The 5,854-nt window shown below is 39.7% G+C and overlaps 1 protein-coding gene across 4 annotated transcripts in view; it reads left to right on the forward strand.

Annotated features, from left to right (window-relative positions):
* LOC106883383 (uncharacterized) overlaps positions 1–5,854 on the forward strand; it is a 34,702-nt gene that overhangs the window by 28,131 nt on the left and 717 nt on the right. The window lies entirely within an intron of this gene.

Below are 5,854 nucleotides of genomic sequence, written 5' to 3' on the forward strand. Positions count from 1 at the left end.
GCTCCAATCTAATTTGGCAGAGTTTCTACAGCTGGATGCCCTTCCTAACGCCAACCACTCTGAGAGTGTAGTGGGTGCTTTTACGTGCCACCGGCACGAAGGCCAGTCAGGCGGTACTGGCAACAGCCACGCTCAAAATGGTATATTTTACGTGCCTTCTGCACAGGAGCCAGTCTAGTGGCAATGGCAACAATCTTGCGTGAATGTTTTTACACGTGCCACCCGCACAAGTGCCAGGAAGGCGACGCTGGGCACAGGTGCCAATGTTTTCCTGACCTGTCTCTGATATAAGTTAGACACATGAAGGAAGCTTTTTATTTTACTAATATTTTCGACCTTTATATCTCTGTTCTTTGAATATGAAGCTATGTTTTCAGGGGAAATTGTTACTTTGAACAGTCTTTGTAATCCAACCATTTCTTGTTGGTTTGAGTCATCACTCATTAGTTTTACTTCATGTTGTAGGCCACGATCTCTTTCATCATCATCATCTCTTTCTTTATATATATGGAATCTAAGTTCAAGTATTGTCTAGCAACTCTAACAACCATGATCAGGATGCTAGTTCAAAACAGAAATGTATAATGATAATAGTTCTTTCTTTTATCGACACAAGGCCTGAAATTTTGGTGGGAGTGAGTTTGTTCATTACAGCACTCAACTGGTACTTAATTTATTGACCCTGAAAGGATGAAAGGCAAAGTTGACCTTGGCAGGATTTGAACTCAGAAAATGAAGACAGTTAAAATGCCACAAAGCATTTTGTCAGTCATGCTAACAATTCTGCCATATGTCCCCACTATTCTACAATACGTGTGTGTGTGTGTAGTTAGGGATGCCACACACACGATCATGAGATCATGGTTTCAGTTCCCTGACTGGCTGCACATTGTGTTCTTGAGCAGTTGGCTCAGTTGTAAATGGATGACCCTGTGATGGACTAGCCTTCTGTTCAGGTAGACTGTTAGCCTTCTCACCTAAAATAATCAGCAATGTATAACAACATCTGATAATCTGGCCAATCACATAATATGTATGTCCCTACTATTCTGTAATATCTTTGTTTCCACTATTGTATTTAACCGTATGCCAACCCTGTTCTTCAATATATCTCTCTGCCTGTGTCTCCAATAAATTGACTCTGGGTCATTAGTTAAGTGAGTGTGATGTTTTCAGATCTTTATTGAAGCAACTATGATGATAGATGTTGTCTTGTTCCACTTGCTTCAATGAGGATGTAAACTACTATATAATCCTGGTAAATAGAACCTCACTGAACTCTATGGCCAACTTCAGGGGAGGATCTGAATCAGAACTTGTTTCCTACTTCATACCTCTCACTAGTGCATTCCTCTACATCTATATGGTTGCCTGGCCAGCTAGGGACATCAGTGAACTCTCCCTCAAATCATGCTGTACCATCTTAAAAAAAGGAAAATCCATATGGGACACTTACTTGTATTGTAAAAAGGCATGATGGTCGTGGGTGGAATGCCTTTGTCCCATAACATCACACCCTAACTTCTGAATCTAAACAAACTCAAAAATAATTTGCATATTTGTATTTCATTGACTGAAACTTAGAGTTGAAACCTCTATCTATTGAAATAGTCAAAGTAAATATTTGTTTTCACCAAATGAGGCCTAATTATAATTAAATGAAGTCCCCTGGAAGGGAATTTATGGCATTGTCAGAAATGTATGTAAGCAGTTTCAGATGTCATTAGTAATATGCTAATACTACTACTACTACTACTACTACTACTACTACTACTACTACTACTACTACTACTACTAATAATAATAATAATAATAATAATAATAATAATAATAATAATAAATGCCCTGATGCAATACCAGGCACTGGCTCTCATGGCTTCTTATCTTAACTGATTGGAAGTGTTATCATGTACACTGTTTTGTCATGGTATACAGCAAATATTCTGCTCAATACCACATATTTGCTTGTCAGTTGTTTGACCTTAACCAGTTGAGCATGTCCCTTGGTGGCTGATGATATGTGCATCTCTGATCATGAGCAGAAGTAGTGGGGGAGCATCATAGCCATGTGTTGAGAGGGGGGGGGGGCAGAGGTTGAATAATTCACCTCAGGAAACACGGGTGTTTTGTTCATCATCCTTAAAACAAACTTTATTCAGGGACCTTTTGAGCAGGATGGGCTACATGACCTGAAGAAAATTCTGACTGGGTCCCACATGCGCTATTCATCTTGATATGAGATCACCATGTCGCACACATATGGTTGTACCTGGTGTACCCTTATCAGATGGGTAGCCATGATGGGTATATTGGGCTTTGTATGACTGTACCCCAGTGTCACTTTGATGGCATGCACTGTTCTCTCACTCAATAATAATACTATTAATCCATTTTTTATTGGCTGCCCAGGCCACAGAAACATTTAGGACACTACAAAGAACAGTGGAGAGTTACATAGAAACATGTAAGCAATAAAACGATAACAATTTATATAAAAATCTTAATGGACAAAATCCCTTATAGGGAACGAAATTCCACTCTGTGGAAATCAAAGAACTGCACAGATCCAAAGTAGGGCCATCCCCACTACATTCACCTCACCACATCTCACCCCTTGCAAAAAATTTACTAGGAGGCAGTAAATCTCTTTCAACACTCACCTTCCTTTTCAAATGGAATTTTAAAAAGCCATTGTGGTTTTGGCCAAAGAGAAAAGCATCTGTCTTCAGCCCTTTCCGTCTCATGTATCATATAACCTCTTTCACCATAACCACCAGACAGAGTAAAACTGCCTGACCTCCTCAAATGAAGGAAGAAAGCTGGGCAATATTTATGATGGAGTCAGCTGATAGCCAGATCCATCTTATGTGTGATAGCTGTTCAACATAACTTCACAAGTCGGCAATGGTCAAGCACTATATGAACATGTGCAGGACAGTTTCATTGCTCCGCATGCATATCAGGCACAACATTGTTGATGGTACCACCCTACCTGTAGAGTTTATTCCAAATCAGCAATGCCACCTCCCTTCTCTGCAGCATTACCAGGCCAGAGATTTTCATCAATACCAAAAGTTTTCCCCAAGACATTGCCTACCACTAATCTTCTATAAAACATCATGGTGGACCATCCACTGAATGCACTGCCTGACTGGCAGAAGGCTGTGAGCAGCCGACAATATTCAAGGAGCCAGGCACTCTCTTTCAGTTTATGCTTGATACAAGACTGCATCTCTGTCAAAGAGACAAGCTGTGGAAAAGCCTGTTTTACAAATGGTGACCACACTTGTTTACTGATGAAGAAAAGCTGCAGATGTTTCAGCCTCAACATATGTCTGTGCCCAGTCTTCCACACAGCAGGTACTGGCAGCAATTGAACCATTTGACCAGCATAATATATCCCCTTCACAAAAAGCAAAGAAACAAATGCTCCATTCTGGTCTGCTATGAAGCAAGGTAAGGCATCACAGTCAGGCAGATGACAGATGCAACCTCTGCCTGACTCTTCAGGGATAGTTTCCTTTCATCCTGTTTCTAGATGAGACTAAGCACTCTTCTCGTCATCTCTTCCCAATTCTTGTTCACCTGAAAGTCTGAACATCAAGCAATTTAACCAGTTGAACACCCAACATCACTATTAGACAGTGCAAACCTGCCTCTCCAGCTGCTAAACTACAGGCCCAGTGACCTCTCCTGGTTAATTTTTGTTCTTGTCACCATCCTTTAGATTAGTGTCGATCACTTCAATGTGTTTGGTGTCCAACACCATTTCAGTAACATTGTCTATATATGCAAACATGAATCTAAATTCTTGGATTCGCAAGATATCCCTCAAAACCTCCAACTTCTGTGGCTTCAGAGTCAGTGTGTACAGCAGGATGGGGAGGGGGGCACCCTTGACTGACCATTTGCATGATACTGAATAATTCCAACATGTAACCATTTACTCTGGCCAATGAACAAATATTGTACATTGTAGTGATCCAGCCTCAGCCTCTGAAGATGGGACCAAAACCAGCCACAATGTATTGATGGTCAACCCTGTCAAAAGCTTTTCACTGATTTGAATCGATCAAAGTCCTGCCCATGCCAGATTCTTTACCCACATTCTATGATATATCATGTAGATGGAGGTTGTCAGAGATAGCTCTGTCTCGTATGACAGAATATCGACAGCAAGCACCAACCTGTATGCTAACAGTTTTGTCGAAGTCTTCAACTCTGCATTTAGCAGTGTTATGGGCCTGAAATTGTTAAGTCCCTCTTGTTTTGGTCCTTTCTCAGCAGCACCATTACACCTCTTTTCACAGGATTGGGAATTCTCCCATTCTGTTGCCAGTTACAGTAGACAAATGCCAAGAGGCCCTTGAACAAGTCTGGCATATAACGATAAGGCTCATAGGACAGAGCATCCAGCTTTGGCAACTTCTCCATCATGCAGCCCATCACCACTTCCTGCTATTACCAACATTTTGCAGGACTCCACATGTCTAGTCAAGAACCACAGCTGGCCGTTAACAGTAGGCAGTAAAGTTCACCCCAAACACTTGAGCAAAATGGAAGCTGCACATATTTGCCTAGAATCAAGTAGCAAATGCCTCCTGTGATAAATGAAAGACCAAATTGTGGCTTTGTTTATCATGTTGCGCCATTCAGGCCCAACAAACAGCTTTCATTTCTTCATGCTTTAGAGCATGCACCTAAGCTTTGACAATGCAACCTTCATACTTGGCATTGAAGGGTCAGTGAAGGGCCAATATCACCACTAGCATATCAGTTGCAAAGCCTTTTCTTAGCACCTGTTTGTAGATATTTTACACTTATGTTATTAATCTCCTTAGAAGAACCATGAACATCACATGTTATTACTCACTAACTCTGATCTAATTTGTGAGGTTTTGACACCATTTTCATTATTATCATTGTTCCAGATGGCTACTTCTGGTCTTGACTGATTATTTCTAGTTTGGAATCTTTTACTCCTAATTTCAGTTGATTTTGTACACACACACACACACACACACCTCCAGAAGGCTGCTGATGTAATTAGTAATTTGGGTTAAATCTATGGATTCCAGTGCCCTCATCACCTGTTTATGTCTTAAAACATTGTTGACATTATAATCTTTAATAAGTATCATCTTCACTTTCAGCATCACTATCATTATCAACATCACCTCTGTTATTATTCTGTTATTATTGAATAATCTGCTGTAATAGCTACCAAATCTCTCAAATTCTGCAAAGCCATCTTAATAAGAAAAGGTAAAACATGGATAACATTGCCCATGATGCAGCATGTCTGACTTGAAACTGAACAACAACATTTGAAAATCTTTGTTATCATTATCTCCTTTCTTTACTGCTATCATCATCATCACCATCACCATTTTGCTTATATTGATATCTGGAAAAATGTTTCAATCATCTACATTGGAATTAAGCCTATCTTTGCTAAAGAATTCACTTGGCATTAAATAATGTTTGATCTCTACCACCACAGACCAGCAAACAACACTCCATTAGTTTCATGTTGCACTTTTTTCTGGAAATATGAGAAGCCAAAGCCAGTACAGCCTTCACCTACAGTTTGTTGGTGAACCTTCTAATAAATCCTGTTAACACTGAACAAGTTTTTCACCTGAGAATCAAACAGTAAAATATTTGGTATATTTCTGTTCCATTTTTTAATGGAGTCCTGTTAGATGAAGGAGTGTCTTTAGATTTAAACTGTTTTTACTAATAAATCCAGTTTATAGTATACAAGCCTGCCATTATATCATCAAAACTGTCATTCTGTTGTTTTCCTATATTTATTTATTGGTTTATATCTAAAAATGTTTTCAACCTCCCC

This window comes from Octopus bimaculoides, chromosome 3 (genome assembly GCF_001194135.2).
Source record: "Octopus bimaculoides isolate UCB-OBI-ISO-001 chromosome 3, ASM119413v2, whole genome shotgun sequence".
In the NCBI taxonomy this organism is placed as follows: domain Eukaryota; kingdom Metazoa; phylum Mollusca; class Cephalopoda; order Octopoda; family Octopodidae; genus Octopus; species Octopus bimaculoides.